This window comes from Candoia aspera, chromosome 5 (genome assembly GCF_035149785.1).
Source record: "Candoia aspera isolate rCanAsp1 chromosome 5, rCanAsp1.hap2, whole genome shotgun sequence".
NCBI classification, from domain to species: domain Eukaryota; kingdom Metazoa; phylum Chordata; class Lepidosauria; order Squamata; family Boidae; genus Candoia; species Candoia aspera.
The window spans coordinates 95,542,484-95,564,956 of NC_086157.1; the positions used below are offsets into that span (position 1 = coordinate 95,542,484).

General features: G+C 40.3%; 1 protein-coding gene across 1 annotated transcript in view; it reads left to right on the top strand.

Moving 5' to 3' along the window:
* The first annotated feature begins 16,780 nt into the window (after positions 1-16,780).
* The window catches only part of SPATA13 (spermatogenesis associated 13), a 91,077-nt gene continuing 85,384 nt past the window's right edge, over positions 16,781-22,473 (top strand). Inside the window, exon 1 of the mRNA XM_063305760.1 lies at positions 16,781-17,065. The gene's annotated coding sequence lies outside the window, so the exon portion shown is untranslated. The remainder of the gene's footprint in view (positions 17,066-22,473) is intronic.

Consider the following 22,473-nt stretch of genomic DNA (forward strand, 5'->3'; position numbering starts at 1 on the left):
AAAAGTAGTTTTAGCCTTCCTGTGGAGCTGGTTTCCTGGTCTGATCTACCTAGTGGAGCTGACAATAATAAAGAGATTAAGAAATATGTACCATAAATAGAGAATTGAATGGTTCTAGAACAAACAATAAAACAGCCCGTTAATAATACATGCTGGGGAAACTGACTCCAGCAAAATGCCTAAGGATTATTTTACTCTTTCTGAAGGATAACTAGTATTTTCTTTTATGCAAACACTAAGGATATGTGTAAAATGGTATTGAAACACTGCATTACACTCTTGTAATGAATTTACCTTGTCTCTAAAATAGAAAAGTCTCCTTTGAGTTGAGCTCAGCTTCTGGGGATTCAAGGAACACATCTATGTGGTTCTCTTGGCACAACTGGGATGTGTTTGTAATTTCCTGGTCTAATCTGGTCTACAGGCCTGGTATATACTGGCGGTTTATCATAGTACTAGCTAGATCCAGCACAACTTAGCTTTTTGAGAGCAGCCAAAGCTGGTTAGGTAAAAAAATAGGCTGCCAATTTATGCAGGAGGATTAGGAAGAAAAAAAAGATTAGTATCTGGAGATTTGTCAGCACATTTTCTATGCATAATAAATGAAATGCTTAAAAGAAACAGAAGCAAGAGAGGAAATGCAAGTTAATCCTGAAAGCACACTTCTTTGTAATTCAAACTACAAGGGCAGGTTTGACATTACAGCTCCATATTTTACCTTACAGACATACATTAGCTCTATTAAAAAGTTTTTTGTTAGTATTGCTTATTTTGTCTGTCAGGCAGGGAGAGATCTTTTCTTGCATTTCATCAAAATCATTGCTTTAAACTGGAGATACCATTGAGGTCCTTCCTTTTCAATGACAATTGCTAACATAAGAAGCTTGGAAGATATTGGACTGGGTATCTAGTGTGGTTTTTTTTCTTTTAATGTTGGATAGCTTTTGTGTGGAAATGCCAGTCAAGAAGTATGTTGGCTGTTTGGAGTAGAAGAATAAGAAACTATGCAATTCTCTTCCACTTAGATGATCTCAATTGGCTTCAGAAGTATTACCATCTATGAAATATTTCAGAGGAACATACTGTGCACATAACAATTATAGATATATAACATGTTGCCCATCTGCTTTCTGCTGCCTCTGAAAAATTTTGCCAGGTGGGTTGGAGATAGATAGATACATACATACATAGCATGCACATTATTAGAATGGGACAGAGACAAATTCTGTTGATTGGCTCTTACTTAAACCAAAGAAGACCCAGATAATGGGGGAGATGGGTAACTTATCACAGGCAGAACCAGTAAAGGCTCTCAATCACCTTGAGTGAATACATGCCTATAGCTTAGCTTCCACATTGCAAATCACACTCAAGTTTTATTCAAAATTAAAAACTTGAATTACAATACATTTTAAAGGATATTTTCTTCCACTTAAAGTTTTAACAGTTCAGTGCTAGGCTTGTTATCTCTAAAGTAAAGCCCTCTGCGCAATGGAGCTTATTTCTTACTGTTTAAGATTGCAGCATATAGCAGCATTTGAATTATAATTCAGTTTCTACATTGTTGAATTATAAAACTATATCTTCCATTTATTTAAGTTTCTTAAAGTTCTCTACCCTTTTAACAATACAGACTCAAAAACTGCTGTACAAGAGAAGTCTGCTCATTAACAGAATATATTTCCAATACTTTTTAAAATGCATTCCTTTAAAAATCAAAGAATCCGGTCTCTCTGCGAAAATCCATACTTCCAGGCCATGCTGAAGTCTCAGCTATTTTGGTATACTATAAGAGTTCCTGAGGCATTTAGGTACCATGGCTTTTCACATCTTTGGCCATGGCATCCTTACAACAACAGCATCTGGAAAAGCCACGTGGAGAGATTTCATGTGCACACACCCCACTCCAGTATAAAAGGATAAAATAAATTCACTTCCATTTCCTCAGTTTTCCAGAAAAATGGTGGGAAACGTCAGGTACCCAAAGAATGTCCACTGTGTTGGCAGAGAGCTGAAGAACCTACCAAACAGCTTTGAACTCTGAAGAAGTGATGAATTCCAGAGATGAGGGCCCTCCACCAAACATGCCAATTTAGCTTTTTATCTAATAAGTGTTTGCAAAATAGAGAACATGAACTATGTAATGTTCTTTTCACTTCATAGAGTGGTCATGCAAAGGTATTCACTAAAAGGCTTGTTGCAGGAATCCTGTTCAAATGATCTGCAAAATAAAAACAATTTCACTTGTAAAATGCAGTACTATATTTGATCTTGCCTTTGCAAGTCACTGTAGAAAGCCAGCATAACTATACAGTTTAAGCATAGAATATCTAAACTGCAAACATCTAGATGACAGCAAAGAGATTCACAAAAATCTAACTTTATATTGTCATTTACTGGTTGTCTGGATTTTTGCAGCCCAGATACAGTAGTCCTAATATAGCTTCTCTGGTAACATTGCATCTTGCCTATGAAAAATCAGGCTGCAATAAACTAATCCTTAAAGTACTAGAGGATTATTTGACTAAAAGGAAAATGAAAGCAATAAACAGCTACCTATATTTGGAGTGCAAGACTAAGGGTTTAAAATTCATAGCAAGTAATTGCACCTTGCAGAACGTGGTTGATCTTGAAAAGCTAAACTTGGTTAGCACTTGTATGGGAAAATATCAGGAAACCCTGATATTTAGTAGACAGACTAAAAGGTTGAAGGGATATCCAGAAGAAGGCAATGGCCAACTACTTCCATCTTATTGCCAGGAAAATTACATGTACTCACTAAGACCTGAGCCAAATCTGAAAGAGCTTTGACTCTCTTTTCTGTTGGGCCATCGTTGGTAGCTAGTGATGGGGTTCGATTTTTATTTTGCTAGCGAAATGTTCTTTTATCTTTTCATTTTATCAAATATAGGGGAAAAAATCACCACGAATATATATTTCTCTCCCCCTTTAAAGAGATAATCCCTTTCCCCTATTTACACTATAGGTTCAGCATCAATAATGTTAGAAATATTCACTCTGCCCAAATCTTCTTGAGTGCTTCTGCAATAGAAGTCCACCACAGGCTCAGGTTGGTGTTACTCTTCACTTTCCATTATTATATAATTGCTTATTCATCCTGCTTATCAGTTTTCTATTGATACATGTCCAGGGTCCCAAATCATTTTGAATTTTGAAAGCATGCTGGCATTCTCATAAAAGAGGTTTTGTGAAAGGGGGTGCCTATTTAAAAAAGACTACCATGGAGAATGTGGCCTGTCAAATGGCATCCATTTGTTAAACCACAGAAGATGGATTCTTACTTTACAGAAGGTGAAAACAACCACCATCAGCTTGGTTTCTTAACCAAGTGCCAGAGTGTTCTGTCTTGGCCAACTAAAAGGTTGCATCACCAACAGTAATGCAAATGTTGAGATGCAGTTGGTTTGAGATTGAAGCAAGTACAAACAGCCCACAACAGGATATCAATGGAAAACCACACTGCTTAGCAAAAAGTAATTTTGTTGGGTAAAGAAAAAGTTAAAAACCTACCAACAAAATGAAACATAAACTAGTCCTACCACTTCTTAGGCCAAGTGGGCAAAAGCCCAACACATTTTGCATTCCAGAACAAGGAAAAGAAAAAAGGATTTTGCTCATAGAAAAAGTCCAGACAAATTTTACATTTTTTTGTGGTCTATCTCTGGAATGATCTTGACATACCAGGAACTCTCTCCAGGACTTCTGTATATGCTTTGTCCCATTTTGCAATCCTCTGGCTCCTGTCCACTCCCTCACCTTTGGAGATATAGCTGTGTAGTGGCCAAGATCTTTTATCGGATGTCTTAACTTTCATGCACATGCATCACATCGGAGCAGGTAGAAGTGCAATGGGTTTCCACATGAAGATTGCACAAAAACATTGCATGGAGACATGGATCCAAACCCACATACAGAAAACATCTCTTTCATTCCAAAGTTCTTCTTCAATCTCTCTTCCCTCAGCAGAAGGTCTAGGTGTTATGCTACAAATGAGAAGCAAAAACCAAAATAATGTGCGCTCAAAATGTTTGAACTCTGTTTTAAAAGGTAGCAAAACAAAACTAACCCTTTCCAAAGCAGCTCCTGGTTGCTGTTATTTAATTATTAACACTTGTGCACTGCAGGTTGGGTTATAGAAGTGGTTTTTTTAAGCCACCCTTCAGACTTTGCCCCGTAATCCTTCAGCAGACTAAAGTAAACAAACATTCTGTTTGACTGTTTGGCTGGTGTCACCAGCACTTGTTTGATATCTCTCCCGGCTGTACCTTAAAGCAGTGGTGCTAATTTATTTTAACTTGCTTTTCTTGTATTCGCTATGCCTGGGTGGTAAACACATGTTATTACATCCTATTCATAGATGGACCAGCAATGAACGAAAAGCAAAAGACCTGAGAAACTGTTCAGAATATCCCATCTATATATTTAATGAAACTTGGGGGTGAACCTCATTAAACTTATGGGACTTCACATCCAAATAATCATGGATGAGCTCAGCATTTTCATTTAGGCTTCAGTGGTTTTACAATAGGATGGTTAACTAGGTGTTAAAGTCCATTGACACGCTTCAAAAAAGTTTTAAATGTTATTTATTAATTCGTATCTCATTTGTTTTGGAAATTTATATGTTGTCCTTGAGACATGAAGACCAGTATAAATGAAATAATAAAAATAGTATACTGTATAAATGATGTAACACAAAAGAATGAAAACAAATTATTTATGGCATAATCCAGCCTTCCTCAAACTGGGCCCCGCAGGTGTGCAGAGACTACAGTTTCCAGAATTCCTGTAGGGTCCCAACATCTGAAGTACCTTTACTTCCCAATATAGACACTTCAGACAACATGTATCTAACATCAACACCAGTTTATTTGATCAAAAAAACGGCTGGGTGTCCAATACAGGCTTCACGTGGGAAGCCGCATGACACACACACGGTGAAGGTGTTGGGAGCTTTTATACGTGCCTGAGACATGACGCATGTCCCCTGAGGGGTGGCATGGTCCAATCATAATGCTATCCTCAGGTTTTTGCCCTTACTCAATAGTAGTTTGCTTGTCTCCTTTGTCCCTAGCACAAGCGTATTACAGAAGCGAGATAGCAATAGTTAGACCAGCTCTTCATTCCCATGAAGAAGTTGCTTACATGGATTACTGCAAATTGTAGTCATACGACGCAATTGGAAGCAGCCAGGATAGGGAAGGTATGCCTAATCATAGAGATGTTTTCCTGAATAGCAAAAACATGGTATATTTATGGAAGCCCAATAGATTCTCTAATTAGTCTTAAATATCCAGTTAGTAATAATGTAATTTAAAGAATAAAATGTGAGCAAAACTAAATAAGTAATAAGTAATTATTATTATGGACTATCCCAGTCATTTTATCTTCCTGTATGAAAACTGAATGAGATGGAACTGAGGAAGAGGTGAGATTAAAGCAGGTTTTCTCAACTTTTTGACTCTGGAAGAACCCTTTGTAATGATTGCCTATTCTAAAACACCATCAGACTGTGTACATAGCCCAGTGATTTTCAGAATCTCTCTGTAACAATATAGCCCCAACTGAGGAGTCAGAAGCATCAACTTGGACCACAAAGGGGCGTTCAGGATCGGGGTGCTGTAAAATAGGCTCAGCAGTAAAGAGGGTTTTTAACTTCTTGAATGCTGCCTGGCATTCAGGCATCCAATTCAGCACTGCCCCAGGGTTTCTTACTTTGCGTGTCTCCCCCAAACCCTTGGTACAGAGTAAATCAGTAAGGGGCAAAGCAATCTCAGCAAACCCCTGGATAAATTGGCGATAGTAATTACTGAACCCTAGGAAACTTTGCAATTGCATCCGGGTACGGGGACGTTCCCAACTTCACCTGAATTTTTTCAGAGTCCATTTCAATGCCCTTGTCAGATACCCTATAGCCTAGATAGTCAAGTTGGGTCTTGTGAAACTCACATTTGGAAAGCTTGGCATAAAGCTTGGCATCTCTAAGCTTACTTAACACCTGTTTGAGAAGGCGTTCGTGTTCCTCCTCGGATTCAGTGTAAATGAGCACGTCGTCCAAATAAACCAGAACCCCTTTAAACAAATGATCATGTAATACTTCATTAATCAATTGCATGAAGACTCCGGGCGCCCCTGCTAACTCAAAAGGGAGGACTTTGTACTGAAATGAACCCAGTGGACAATTAAAAGCGGTTTTCCACTCATCTCCAGCTCGTATGCAGATGCAGAAATAGGCTTCACGAAGATCAAGCTTGGAGAAAATCTTGCCCTTAGACAAGTGAGCTAACATGTCCTTCATGAGTGGCAGAGGGTATTTATTGCAAATTGAGATGGAATTTAACCCCCGATAGTCCATACAGAGTCAAAGCATGCCATCTTTCTTTTCCCGGAAGAGCACAGGTGCCCCAACTGGGGAATTTGCAGGTTCAATAAACCCCCTTGACAGATTTTTGTCAATAAAGTCCCGTAATGCCTCAAGCTCCTTCTGAGTCATTGGATAAATTTTTGGCTTGGGCAATTGAGCGTTGGGAACCAACTCTATTGCACATCAGTTTTCCGATGGGGGGGTAGCTGATCTGCTTCCATTTCCCCAAAGACGTCTGCAAAGTCTTGGTATCGATTGGGCAAGCCTTCTAAACATGCCAAACTAGGGCGCAGCATGGCAATTGCAGCCCTTCCAAGCCCCGCACTTGAAGCTCTCTCTGCAGTAGGGGCTTGGTAAAACCCATCCTTAAAAGTCAGAGTTCTGTGTTCCCAATTTATATGTGGGCTTCGATAGGTCAACCAGGGAATCCCCAGAATTACCAAGGGGTTGCCAACAGGTGCCACTACAAATTTTAAAGTCTCACAGTGGCTGCCCATTTGCATTGCGACAGTTCCAGTGAAATGGGTTGCCGCCCCCCGCCCCCCACCGTTGAACCATCCAACTGTGTGAAGATCAAAGGCTGCTGGAGGGGGAAGCTAGGCAGGTCCAAAGCAGCAACCAGATCAGGGTGAATTAGACACCTGGAACACCCAGAGTCAACTAAAGCCCAGACCTCTGTAGTCTTTGTGCGGGAGCCCAATTTCACTTTTACTGCTAAAGTGGGACAGTCAGCACTCACCATAGCATCCTCACGCCCATCCTCCTCCACCTGCCCGCAGGCGCTTTTCATGGCAGGTGGCTGGCATTTCCTGCCGGCTCCTTAGAGTCGTCTTCAGCCTCTCCCGAGAAGTAGAATACTTCCTCAGTATTGGCTGCCCCCTTGGCTGCTGTCATCTGCTGCGAGGGGGGTGGTGATTTGGCCAGCAGCTTGCCTGCTTGATCTCCAGCCTTGGCTTTTGGGCAATCAGCTGCTCGATGCCCTTCCTTTCTGCATCGTAGACACTGACCCCTCACATAGTGCCGATCTCTCTCCTCATCCCAGACTCTATAGCCTGGCTGGGCAGCAGTTGCAGCACTTCGGGGGGCCCTCATGGTGGCTGGTTGTTTTTCAGGTCGTTTGGTTTGCATGAAGGTATGCTGGGTGTGCTCAGCCTTGCCGGCCAGACAGATCCATTCATACAATGTCTCTGGGTCATCTCTACACAACGCCCACCACAGGACGTCCCGGTTGAGTCCCTCTTTAAACCGTTCTATTAAGGTTGACTGAGACCAGTCAGGGATTTTCCCAGCTAAAGCCTTAAACTCCAGGGCATAATCAGCTACAGACAGTTGGCCCTGGGTAAGATCCTTCAGTGCCTTTTTAGCTCTTGCCTTGGCTAGAGGATCCTCAAAATGCAGCTTTAACGCCCACATAAAGTCCTCAAAATAAGCTCAGGGGAGTCAGCCTCACTTAATTGAACATACCAGTCAGCCGCTTGTCCCTTCAACTTGGTGGCAATGGCAATTATTTTAGCCTCTTCAGAAGGGAAGTATGCTCCAAACTGCCTCATGTAACTTTTAGCATTAGTGAGAAAGAAAGATAACTTGGTTGGATCCCCATCAAACTTGACAGAAAAGTCTTTCACCCCCACTCCTGTTGGAGCGGAATCAGCAGCTGCTTGAGTGGTTGGGCCCCAGGTTACAGTAGTTCTCCATCCTCAGGGTGGGGACACTGGTGGTCGAACTCTGCGGGGTGGAGATTCATCCCGGCGCCATCTCCGGCCCTGCTCCGCCGGCGGTCCGAGTGAGGGGATGAAGGATGATCACATGGAGATGGAATCTCTTTTGTGCCTCGGCTGCCCACCCCCCCATGATAGAGACAAGTTTCTTAACATGTACTCCATCGATTCTATTTTGGCCTCCACCACTCTTAGCCTTTCAGGGCTTTGAGATTCCTCCCTCCCTCGCGTGGTAGATTCTACGTTTGGGGTCAGCGGGAAACGATACTTCCAGGATGCCTGGGACGTCCCTGGCTGGGGTTCTCCCATTTCATCCCAGGTGATCAACTCTGCGGGCGATTCGCTGGGTGCCGGTTGCTCTGGTTCTCTCCCATTGTCAGATTCCCCATCTCAGGGCTGGAACTCAAATCCTACCAGAAACCTGAAGGTTCTGGGGTGAGGCTCAGTTCTCCGCTCTTGACCGTTGACTCAGGCATCAAGCCAGTCAGTTCCTCAAGTCCCCAGGTCGTGAGCTTGGACTCGGCCATCATTAACTATTTTCCCTCACAAGAAACTAATCTTGGTAGGAGCTAACGGTACAACTTTGGTGATTCTCAGTTTTATGTAATGATTGCCTATTCTAAAACACCATTAGACTCATGAGCAGGAATTCAAAGATATCTGATTTATTAAAGAATAGTGTGCAGGATCACAGAGAAAGCTGAGAATGATAAAAGCACGCCAAATGCAAACTAAAAACCCTCGGTGCAAATGAGATCCCTCCCCCCGTAGAATCTTCCCAGGCTCACAATCCCAGGTGCTCCCAACGGCTTCTGATGGTCTGCGGGAAAAGTCCTTGAGCAGAGCACATAACCCAAACACATTCCATTGAAATGAACATAGATACAGAGCTTGGCACAAGGTTTCACAGCAGCTCCCTCCCAACAGAAACGCACGTCAGCACCATGGCACGTGAAACGTTACGATGTACAGTGCACATTGAAACAGTGAACATGACACCCTTGAAATATTTTTCAGGCCTTGGGGAAACTGCATGTTCAGGCTCAAATATAGGCCGGAAGTTACAAAAACATTACATTTGTTTCATGTGTAGGCCTGTATATATGCATTAACAGTGTTCTTAAACTAAAAATAAAGAATGAAACTTACCTCTTTAATGTGAAGTTGCCCGAATTTGAAATATTTTTTTTAATCTCCCAGGGAACCCTGGCTGAGAAACCCTGGATTAAAGTGTTCAGTGTCTGTACTACCAGATCTGGGTTGCAAAAAACTGGAAAACCCTACAGGGCATCAGAGCTTTCTGGGTTTTTTTGATGCCATCCAAGGTTTTGCAGATGTTTGTAATGCAGATGAAGACACCCTCATGCTCTTGTTATTTTCATGAATTCCCTCCCTATGGTTGTCTTTTCTACTTAGGCCTTCTCTCTGCCATTTAAGTGCTATACTTGGTGTAACAACCACAGCTCCTTAAGTTGCTTGAGCTCAGAGACAGAGGAACTATAGCCATGTTTCCAAAGTGGGAGAGAGAAGGAGTGACAGATACAGCAAAATGGTATGGAGTATATAGACTTAAGCGAAAGGATTCTAGAGGCAAGCAACTGATTATCTTCAGATACTGAGGCAATTATATTTAGGTGAAACTGAACAAGGAAATCAGGAACAGGTCTGGCTCCCTTTGTGGCCCAGAAAACACTAGGAGCAAAGCAGGTTATCAGATTACATTACATCATCAGAGTTTACTCTCCCTTGCAAACCCATGGCCTAAAGCCATCTTATGGCTGCTGAATGGGGCAAGCTAGCCTTCTACTAATTAACTTTTTTCATGGAATATACTATCTCCAAACACGCAGATCAGCCACTGCTGGGACAGCAGGCTTCTTCTCTAACCCAGATATATGTTGGACTATAAATCATACAGTACCCAATTAGCGAGGTCAACCTCACTAAGTTAGAGAAGACCACTTTAAAGACTAACTGGCTGTGGACAGTTCTGAAATATGGCAACTAGTTTTTTATTGGGCTTTTTATGTAACACCAGCTCTGTCTGGTAGTGATTTGCACACATGTAAACCCAAACCCAGGCCAATCACTTGCGAATGCATAAAATGTTTTATGCTATTTTTTATGTCATAAAATATTCTATGAAATTTTCCTAATTTCTATTCAGCCAGAGTCATGGATCCTGGATTTTGGACACATTCTGTAAGTTAGCCTACTTGACGTACCTTGGTTCAAAAATTGTTGGTCTATGATGCACCTTTTTGCCCAGTTAAAGGGTACAAAGTATCAAACAGATTCAAGAGTTTTAGTAGTATATAGATAAATGGGGGCATAGGCATCTGGGGGGCAGGCAGAAGGGAGGGGAAATAAGTGGCAAATCAGGCATCATGACATCGTAATGCAAAAGTTGTTACTTGTGTACACTGGGACAGTTTGTGTTATGACACTGTTGCATCTGTGTCATTGTTTTGACACAACCTTGGTTTGCTGTGATGGCCTCCAATTCAGATCTCAAGGTTTCCGTGATATCATAAGCCTGGCCTAATGCAAATAGCAGGCCACATATAGATCAAAAAGGTTAGAGATCCATCTAATAACGGCTCAGTTAATATGGACGGATAACCTCATTCAGACTGAACTGGAGCCAACTGCAGTTCTGTATCCTCTGCAAAGATGGAGGACCTATTTTCTAAAGGTTTTCTGTGGACTTAGCTTGGTGGACTTGCTGTGGTTCTAGTTTCTGTCTGAGATTAGAAGATGCTTAAAGGGGACCACAGTATTTCATCCAAATGGGCTAAATCAGAGTACATTGTTAGATGTCTGGTTCTTCAGGAAGCAACAAGCCATGTAATGGAAAAATTGGTAGCTGGAGTGCCTGTAGAGGAAATCATGACAACTGAGTATATGTAGGAACCTTTATATGGAGTTCTTGTAACTGAGTTGATAAGGTCTGAAACTGGAGTGCTGCAAATACCCTATAGAAAGCTGGTACTGTTAATATTTGTTTTGGCCTCAAGAAAGCATAAGGTTTAATCTTGCATGCTATATTGTTACTGCCTATTCAGAATATAATCACGTATCACACAAATGGACATGTATACATGCATTTTATTTCTCAATTTGTTTGGATGTTTGCAGTGTCAATCTGTAGATTCTTGCTGGATTTTTAAAGTATTAAGCAAAACGCTGGGGGCAGAAAACGAAACTTTGATGATGTGATTACGAAGATGTAACATTATGTGGTATTCATAAGAGCAGGTAAACAATCAGAAGTATAGTATTTCAGGTGAAACCTACAATAGATAAGCAAAGCTAATATTGAACATTACCTCAGCAAGTTTTTTTTAAAAAAAACTAGGAATGGCATGTTAAGCAGATCTAACAGTTATCATTATAAAATATTAAGCAGAGTGCAATCCACCTGTTGAAATAGTAGAAGAGTCTCAATGTGTAATGAAAGTTAAGCCTAACCAAAGTTAGATATTTTTAAATGGCTTGCTTCAGCCAAATTAAAGCACTTCAAACCCCAGTTTCAATGAGAGATATTGCAAGGCATGCTTAATAATTTAATTTAAATGAGAAAGCTGACTGTCTTGTAGATTTATATGCCACAGGAGTGGTGCAACTAATCTGATAACAGATCAGCCTGATTAATTGGCCAGGAATGATCATATATTTCTGTTGCTGGTAACTGGAGCAAAAATGTAACCACCTATTTTAAAATGGGTTTTGAGATGCAAAGGAAACCCTCATTGCTTTTCCCTTCCCCCCCAGTGACATGTTTAGCAAATTTTCCTCCAGGTCAGCTACTTGTTAGGAAAAGTGCTGTATCTGTTTTGCCCACTAGCCAGCTGATCTACATGGAAAAGATCCTTGAATTCCTGCTGCTAATGGGCAGGCAACTAATGCAGCTGAGTGGTGATACATAAATTTTAAACCCTTCTTAGTTTCATTGTTTGGCCCTGATGTTCTATTGCAATGTTTCTCAACCTTGGCAGGTTTAAGATGTGTGGACTTCAACTCCCAGAATTCCTGAGCCAATGTGCTTGCTGGGGAATTCTGGGAGTTGAAGTCCACACATCTTAAAGTTGCCAAGGTTGAAAAACACTGTTCTATTGGCTTCCAACATTCCAAAAACATTGGGTACTTTGAAAAAAGCTTTTATAGAGACTGAGCTAACATTTATTATTATGAGAAATTAAGAAATTAATAATGCATTATCAAGTATTGTAGAGTACATTTGACCGCGTCCCCATACATTTGAATAACATACAAGAAAGATGGAATATATAACTAGAACATCCTGTATCACAAAATCAGTGCCTTTAGGTTTGAAGAAATGTTAAGTATGTTTTGTACAATTTACACACTCATTTAATTCAGGAAAGAATGCTTTTGGGATTTACTAGACTTTTCAAAGGATGTTTGATTAAAATTGGCTCCCATTCTTTCTGTGCTGGAGATGTGACACATTTGAAGAAACTCTAGTGCATATGTTATGATCATGTCCACTGGTAGTTTCTTATAGATTAGATATTATTACTTTTGTGAACTGGGTTTTTTGAAGGAAGTTAAGATTCAAAGATGTCAATGTGTTGTTAAAGTGTATTCCAAAAAATTGATTAGTTTATGAAGAACTATGGATAAATTGTGCCTAGACTATTATGAAAAAACGTGATCATGGACTTCTGGAAAGATGCCTATGCAACAGATTTTAAATACTGGTTCAATTAAATGTGTCAGTTCAACTTTTGAATTAGTTTTGTTTTGACAGAAAGGCAAGCTCAGACCATATGATTCTATATGGTCAGATTTAACTCATTATTAAAATCTTAACATAATGATTTGTATACATACATAATTAAGGCTTTTAAACAGAAGGAAAGTAGCGTCTAAGGCAGTGTTTCTCAACCTTGGCCACTTTAAGATGTGTGGACTTCAACTCCCAGAATTCCCATGGCTGGCAGTATTGATGTCATTCTTACGAATTGCTGGCTGGGGTATTCTGGGAGTTGAAGTCCACACATCTTAAAGTGGCCAAGGTTGAGAAACACTGGTCTAAGGGAACTGATGATGGGGAGGAAGGAATAGCACCCTAGAAACACCCTTTAAGAAGCAGCAGACCAGGAGGTAAACAAGCTTTTTGCTTTTAAGGTTCCCACCGCCCCCAGGGATTACCTGCTGGATGACACACACGTAGTGAGCATGGCCAGTCTGGACCACAACAAACAGTTAATGTAGCCAGAGCGAAAAATAGGTGGAGTCACCCATTATCACACTTTTTGAAAGCTTTCTTTCTTTCCAAAGCTCGATTCTTTCTCACCTGCTTCTTTCAATGGAGCAGGGAAGGGTCAGACCACTCTTGTCTGCTTGCAGAGGACTTTTAAAATTAGACTATGTAAGGCCTGCATGAAATTCAGCTGAGAAGCACATCTGGCAATAAAGCCACACTACCACATCCTAAACAAAAATGGCTCAAAGGTAACACTTCTACACACCACTTCACATTTCAGAAGATATCACAATAGATTCTACCTGCAATGGTCCTCAACATCAGTCATAGCTGATTATCCAAAATTGACTAAATCCCAGATGTAGCTGCTTTTCTCTCACTGCAGTTTTTTGAGTGCTAGTTTTACCGTTCCATTTTTATGACTTGTGATTCTAAATTATCTAAATGTGATAAGTAATAAGAGATCTATGCTTAATCTTTGCCTTTCATTCATTGTAACTTCTTAATTATTTGATGACAGATGGATCCATCAAGCAGGGTTTGGCTCTCTCTCTCAAAACAATGATATTTGTGGAGGGCAGAGTTAATTGGGGAAGGAAAGAAAAAGAGGAAATGCATGGTACTTTTCTCTTGAAAAGTAGACAGAATGTTCTAACTGGCCCTGAAGTTTAGAAGCATAAACAAGAGAATCCAAGATGAACTGAAGATATGCTTTATGCTTCTACTGGCTGGCACCACACTGAGGGTGTGCCACATATGTTCCATGTGTGTGCGTGACCTTTTCTGAATGTGCATATATTTTAATGCAAGGAGATTCTACAACCATACATTTTCTAAACTACAGCTAGAACTACAACAAAAATAGGACTGAGGCACAGTCTGCTGTAAGCAAAAGCATCAACTAACCATTTTTTTAGGATTATTCCCATATCGTCCCATTAGATGGTAAGAGAATACCATAAATAAATGACATTAATGAAACTACCCTTCCCTAAATCTATACTTTCTAGCAGTTGCCCCATGGCCAAAGGTTGGTTCTAAAATATTTGGAGAGAGATGTCAGGTTGAGAAAGCTCATTCTCTGTGTGAGTAAATCAGTGGATGCAGAGTGGGATCAGGCTTACAATCAAGTTATTATGCTGTCCCTGATGAAGAACCAGATAAAAGCTAGCTGGACTGTTAGTTGATTCTTCCTTCAGCTCTAGTCACACAGTAGCACCTTCCATTGCACTTAAAGGCAGACAGTTACCTTAAGGGGCAAAAATAGGCTGGGTTTTCCACAGCTTTGACTTTCAGTAACTGACTGCTGCTTCCCAGCTTCTTCATCCTGAAGCAATAGTCTCTGTGGTTCATCTCTGCATTTAGCAGAAAAGGAGAATAGGGCTTTATGCACCTAAGCTGAGCTTCTCGGTCTCCAACCCTGACTTCAGGTGGGGATGTTGTTGTTGTTGTTAGTTGCCGTCGAGTCCTTTACAACTCATGGCGACCCTACGTATAACATATCTATGGGTAGCATACACACATACATAGATAGATAGGTGGGGATAGACCCATCAGAAACATCTCATTTCTACTCCATGCCTGGAAGCTGTCCCTTCTCTGGAGCAGAGTGAACTGGCTTCCTTAGGCAGCAGGTTTTGGATGTTATGAACATGCAGCAAATTTATTTTTGCACATTTATTATCAAGGTTGGGAGAAGAGGGATTTGGGAGGTTTTGTGCCTCATGTGGGAAGTATCTTGGACAGCAAAATGTCTTCAGTCAGACTGGTTCTTCCATACATTCAGTCAATATGCAGGACAGAGTTGAGAACAGGATTAGACAAGCTATAAGACAGAAATTTGCTTCCCATCTTAATTCAGAATTAATTAATTCCCATCTCTAATCATGAGTATGGCCATTGCTGCTACCATTAAGAGAAAAAATAAAGCTTGTGCATATGCAGAAGTTCAAGCAAAAAAGTGAACACTGAGTGTAAGGAAATATGGCACACATAAAGTATTTATATTTATATTTATAGTGTTCATATTTATAAATATAGCATACATACAGTGTTCATTATTTTAGGAAGTGCCCTTTTCCAACCATGAGCACTCCATGGTTGTTTTCTTGTCCTTCATAAAGACAGTAATTTAGAGTCAAATAAAATATTTAGAAAGTATCCTTGGTAATTGAATTGAGGTAGCACTCACACAAAACTGGACTATTTCCAGCATCAGGTGATACTACAATTCTTTGGATACCTCCCCAGAATGAGCTAGAAATACATCCATGTGATTATCCTATTTGGAAATGTCAATTGCATTGCATGTGGGTCAAATTTGACTAAACTCTGGAAATGAAGATAGGGTGGCCAGAAGCATTGTTCTCCTAAATTATTAAAATGTTATTTTACATATCAGAAAACACTCGATCTCTTCATCAACTAGTGCAGAAGAACACTTTGCATCCACACACCTCTGCTTCCATACTTGGAAGTCATCAGTGTGGATTACAAAACATGGGGAATAAATCCATCCTCTTCCATCAAGGAGATGGGTGGGGAAAACTATCCTTTACCCTAAACTGTGAATATGGGTAGAAGGGGGACTTCAAAGGAAGTCAAAAAACAAATAATCTTCCATAAATAATTTTGATTATATGCCTTTGGAAAAGTACAAGTAATCCATTTGACTTTGATTATCAATATCTGATTATGTTTAGCAGTTGAATTTTTCCTCAAATCATCAGATTGGCAAGCAAACTTGAGATTGATTTCTTGGGACATTTTCGCCCTCCCCACCAACAATTTACACGCGCACCCACACAGAAACACATACACATAAAATATTCTATTCTAGATTGGAGATAAATTTTACCTTTCGTTTATAGTGGTGGTATTGACATTATTCTTATGAATTGCAAACATATTGAGTGGCCTTTAGCCATGAGCAGTGAGGTTTGCCCACCCTTGCATTTTAAAGGGAAGATTGTGCATACAAATGGCCTTGGGGAAGGCTGATGGCTTACTAGCTTGCAGAAAAATATAGGGGACCCGGATCAGCCCTGACTCTTCCCAACCCCCAACATTTTCAGCATTTCCTTCTTTGTTTTTAAGCACAGGGCTCCATCTGAGTTACTATTAAGAGGGAGGATTTTTTCTTTTTGTAGTGGGTTCTTTCAAAAGAAACTCCTTCAAAAGAAAGGAAAAAAAGGAGGAAGACAAATTTGAATGTCAGCAATGTAAAGGATCTAAGATATTTTTCCTGAGGAGAAGAAAGGAGAAGAACAGACGTCTCCAGAAAGATTGAGGACAAAAAGAAAAAGAAAAAAAGAAAAAAAAGAACGAAACGTGCTTGTTTCGTGCATTGACACTAATTTCCAAGCCCGCCTCCCACAGTACTGTAGAGAGAGAGGCGAGGGAGGCTGGAAGAGAAAGAGAGGAGAGGTTGGCTTCGGAGCAACGGATTCGTAGAAGCGATTGCTCCTGAAAGGGAGGGAGGTGGACCGCCGCTCCGAATCCATCTGGAGAAGCGGGAGGCCCAAAGCGAAGGCAAGCCGAGGTGCTTGAGGCTTAAGGAGAGGAAAGCTTCATCCCAGCAAGTCCCGCAAGCTGGGCTGCGGTGCTTTGCTGGAGACGCGGAAACTTTTATCCTGCCAGGCGAGGTGGTGCAGGATCATTTGGGACCGGTTTCGTCTCGGGGAAAGATTTCCACGTGCCCGGACTGCCTCCTGAGGACTGGAGAGACAGGTGAGATTGTTGGGTTGGCGTGCCCCGCTTTCCTTCTTATTGGGGATAAAACCTCTGGAAGTTGATAACAGCACCCCAGAAGGCGCCTTGCAGTGTCGACACACACACACACACCACACTTGCCGTCCTGTAGCAAAGCGCTGGAGGGGTGGTGGGAGAGAACGCATTGGGGGTGCTTGACGTTTGTTAAGAACATTAATGCGATCTAAATGTCCGCGTTTACAGCTTTCCCCAGACTGGTTCCTTCTAAATCTGTTGGATTACAGCTCCCACAGTCCCCAGCCAACATTGCCAAAGGGCTGGGGTGAATGGGAATTGTAGTCCAAGGGGCTTGATTGGGGAAGTGGCAATGGAAGTTGTATGAAATGAAGCCCTACACTCACCCGTTGCAATGTACATCTCGAAGTGTCCAGTAAAACAAATCTGGCTGAAAAAGGAAATGTATATGTGGGTGGGGGGCGGGGGGGTCTACTCTATAAAACCAACGCAAGCGTTGCAGCAGGAAGAGGATCTAGCAGACTGAAAGTGACCTGCACTGCAGCAGTGCCGGCGTCAGGAGATTGGTTTAAGTTTGATCACTGATTCTTAGTGGAGTTCAACCTTGCAGATTTCCTAAAGACACTGGTGTCTATGGAATATGTGAATTTGTACTTTTGTTTGGGTACCTGGGACAATAATGTTCCACCTCCTGGGAGAGTAACTCAGACGATCAGACATCACATTATTAAGCCAGGATACATACAAATCTTCTCCCCATGCATACAAATCCAGCAAGAAAGTCTCTAAATAACCAGTTTCAAAAACAATAAGGTGAGTGGAAACTACTTTATTTCACTAATGATCCAGCTGAAAAAGCAGCCACCGTGAGCCTTTAAGAGTTATGACCATCTTGATATTCTGAGCAAGCAACTCAACTAGTGATTCGTTTGTTTTTCTTTCATAGCCTTTTCCCCCCTCCATTTTAATGGAGCTCAAGCAGTAAAAGTGTTTAATTAATGCGTTCAGGATTGGGGTCGCTCTAGTAAAGCAGCATGATCAAAGGCTAATATTAGAAGTGCACCATGTTTAGGGTTACCTTGACATGAAGTCAAGTGAAGGAGATGACAGAAACAGTTTGTGGATGTGCCCAAACTAAAGATTGTACAGAATAAAAGCTTTGTGTAACTGCAAATGTTTATTATATATATACTGTATGTGTATTTAATTCAGTGTTTCTCAACCTTGGCAACTTTAAGCTGTATGGACTTCAACTCCCAGAATTCCCCATGCTGGCTGGGGGATTCTGGGAGCTGAAGTTCATACAGTTTAAAGTTTAAAGTTGCCAAGGCTGAGAAACACTGATTTAATTATTACTCTCTCTCTCTCTTTAAATAGATATAGATATACAGTAGAACAGATAACGTGCATGTTAGGCAAGCATTGATTTATTTGATGGCCTTCTTCTGAGGTGTGTATATTTTAATTGCATTAAATTTTTAGTCAAATGGAGAACAGATTGAGGGAGGATATCATGTCAAGCTGCTGCTGTTACTGAGTTTTGAAGCGTTTGTCAGACTGAACATTCTTCCTTCAATGTCTTTAGCTCCTCCCATCCACCTGTCTGCTCCTTCTGAAATGTTTGACTTATCATCTTTCTCTTTTTCAGTTACTGTATTTGAGCAGGGTGGATGCAGCCTGAGTGTGGGAAAGACTCATTGTAAAACATGCAGACGGCATATGCTCCTGATTCCCATTCATTCAACATACATTTTGCATGCACACAATAGTAATTTTCTTTTCCATGCTTGTCCAGGTTTCCTAATTTCATACAAAGGGTTCTCTGTGTTTAGGCATGAAGAATGCATGGAAATTAATTTAATTACTCATTCATTAAATTATTCAAGTTACAGAACTTAACCAGGAGCCTGAAGATATTAGGGCTCAAATCCATAATCAGTCGATACTTGGTCCAATCACCAAATGGGAGAGATCAGCAAATGTCCCCAATTAGTTCTTGAAATGGTGGTAATCAAAGATTTAGCAACAGGATGGAGGGGAAACATAGCAGCTCTTGCCTGCATTTTTACATCCAGCAGCTCTGATGCAACTGCAGGAGATACACTTTTCTTCTTTTTTAAAATGAGACATAAGGCCTCCTGAAAACAACAGCTCCAAGAATCCTTCCCTGATGCTTTCTTACCTCCTTTCATACTCCTTTCATACTCTACAAAAAAGATAGAAAAAGATTGACGATGAAGTACATTAATAGAAAACCTGGCAGTTCCATTAATAGATAGCTGATATGAGACACAGTCATAAAGAAAACTTTGTTTGGTGCTAGGTACACTGGGCAGAAAAGAGTCAGAAATAGTTTACCAATGTGAAACTTTAACTTCAGCAAATCTGCCAAGGTCAGCTAGACTTAAGGTCGTCCTTCTCCAGCCTGGCATTCTCAGGATGTGTTGGGAACTGAATTCCCAAAACTTCAATCAAAATAGCTTTGTGAAGCAGGAATTAGAATTACAGAGTCACCGAATCAGGAAATTCTGCAAGAGTTGAAGTCTCTGGAGAGCTAGGATTGGAGAAGTCTTCCTTAAGTAATCCCTTGATCAAGTCTTGTACAAGTTATGCAAAATTAAGCTGTTTGGGGACTGTAATAAGTCATGTATCCAGTTTATTTAGGTTTTCAAAATACTGTACTGTGCAATTTAGCGTTCTACTTAAGCCCAGCTTCTTGTCACTGTTCCACAGCTATCAGCGTCAGAGACTTGCCACCTTCCTTGTATTATGCATTGACCCATGTTGTATTACTCATTCATTTTACCTGATCCTGAAAGAACTAGTTGCAACAGCTTTCTTTTTTGTTTTGGGACTTAATTTTTTTTTAAATTAAGTTTGCCCCTTAAATTCATTCAGATTTTAATGTTGGGTAGAAAATGATCATTCACCAACTGTTGGGAGGGAAGGGGCATAAAGGGGGTACTATATTTTTTGCACTTTGATTTTCTATTATAAAACCCTCTTCCAGCAGGGAGCTTAGGGTTCCATATCTACCTTTGTGAAACAAAGACAAAATGAATCCTTTGCATTCACTAAGTGAGAGATAAATTAGGGTTTCCCCCCTGCTTTATCAGTAAAAGCAGCAGCACAGTTTAGCTTAATGGGAAAAAGGGGTACATTTAAAGAACCAAATGTTTTTTGAAAATAAGTACCTAGATCTGTAATTATGCATATCTGTACAAACCATCTATATACATTCCTAACTAACTGCCCCTTGAGTATAATCTTTAATAAAAACAGGAAGCAAGAAGAGAGAGTGCTGTTTGCTGCTACCCTAATTATCTACCATTCTCTGTATGGTCATTTGGGGCCTATTTTTGTTTGTTAAAACATTTATTTCATGCCATTCTGTTAGGGATTGTCAAAGTAGCTGACAATATAACATTTTACAATATTTTTCAAAAGGACACTTAAAAGAAAAAAACAATCATTTTAAGAACCTCTCCAGGTGCTACCTGGTCTATTCTTGGTTTTTCTGTCTGAAATGTAATGATGGGCAACAGAGGTATTTTGGCATATTGTTGAACATTAACTTTCATTAGCTCAAGGCAGTTTGGTTTATGATGAGGAATCATGGGAGTTTTACTCCAACATCTGGAGAGCGACGAGTTTCTGATTCCTGGTTTAAATTGTCGGATGAGTGGGATTAATGTTGGGGATTGCCTTTTGTGTATATACACATAGAAACATTTCACATTATTTTTGCATTTGTTTTATAACTCTCAAGAGATTCATAGTTGTCCAGCTAATCAATTGATCTTCAGTCCTAAAGGGCTAGAAGTCTGGTAAATGTGTTGCTTGCATCTGACACCAACATAGGAGAAACCCCAGTTCTTGGATGGACTTGGCAGTTTCTACTTGTACATACAGATATCACAGACAGTACTAGACACATACTGTAAAATAGCTATTTATTATTTGCAGGTTTCTTCTCCCTGGGTGCTAGAAATGAGTGTGTGTGTGTGTGTGCATGCCTTTGAGTCAGTGTTGATTTCTGGCAACTGCCTGGACTATTCCCTGCAGTTTCCTTGGCAAGATTTCAAAAGTGGTTTGCCATTGCCTCCTTCTTCCTAGGGCTGAGAAAGAGTGACTGGTCCAAGGTCACCTAGCTGGTTCCTGTGCCTAAGGCAGGATTAGAACTCATGGTCTTGGGATTCCTTGTATGTATAAGACTGTATACATAATATATGGGATAGGTTGGGTATATGGTTGTGCTGGGTTTGCATGAAAAACTTAACCAGGTCATTTAAAATCCTAATGCTTGTATTTGCACTTGTTAACTTTGGTGTATTTCTAACCTTGGTTAGATTTGGTTTGTGTTTTGGAGGGCTTTGTAAGCCCAGCTTTAATTTTTATGCTTCAGTCTATTGCTTGAACTCAAAAAATGGATTAATCCAGTAACCATGTTATACAAACTCAGGCTTTGTGTATATATGGTTGTTGTATATGTGTATGAGAAGTTTACTCTTTTTTTAAAATTATTTTGCCCACATACTTCCTAAGTTATTTCATCTGGCAATCAATAGAGTGGAAATGTATGGGGATTCTCATAAGTATGTGCGTTTACCTGTTAAATTATCAAAAGTAATCATATTAATTGCATTGAGTGAGTTTATGTTTGTCTGCCCCCAGTCACTTTTGTTTAATGTGACGATGCTGCCATTTGCAGTGTGGCCTCAAGTGTGTCACTAAAAAGCTGATGCAGCTGGCAACCTGTGCAGAGATAGTTTTCCTTAATAGAGGCCATTGGTGATTCCCATGCAATAAAATGAAATGGACTATGGCCCACTATCTATCTGCAGAGGGTAAGGTTGTGAAAGTTGGGTTACAAAATTCTGGCAACCATCACAGCAAAGATACAGAAAAATCTGAGTGTTGCTGCCAACCAGAGGCTGCCCAGACCTATGCAACCTTATCTGAAGGGCCACTTCAGGAGCACAAGAGCTGACAGAGTATTTAACATTATCCTTATGTCCAGCCTCAATGGATAAAGAACTCTGAAATGTGGGAAGTAGTTAAAGCTTCAGTTTTTTAATGAAATGAATGTATATAAGACTAAAAAATGGGCTGGAAAAAATTGCATACAAGCTCTTTGTTTTGTAAGACAAAGCATCCACTGCTAAGCAGAGACCTTTAAAATCACTACAAGGAGCAAGAAATACACAGCTTGAGCCATTAAAATATTATTAAAAGGCAGCAGAGTCCAATTTAATTCTCAGCAAAATACCTGACACAGCTGGGCAGCAGAATTTCAGTAGAGACAAGCATGCACATTATATATATATATATATATATATATATATATATATATATATATATATATATATATATATATATATATATATTCACATACACACACACATTCACAC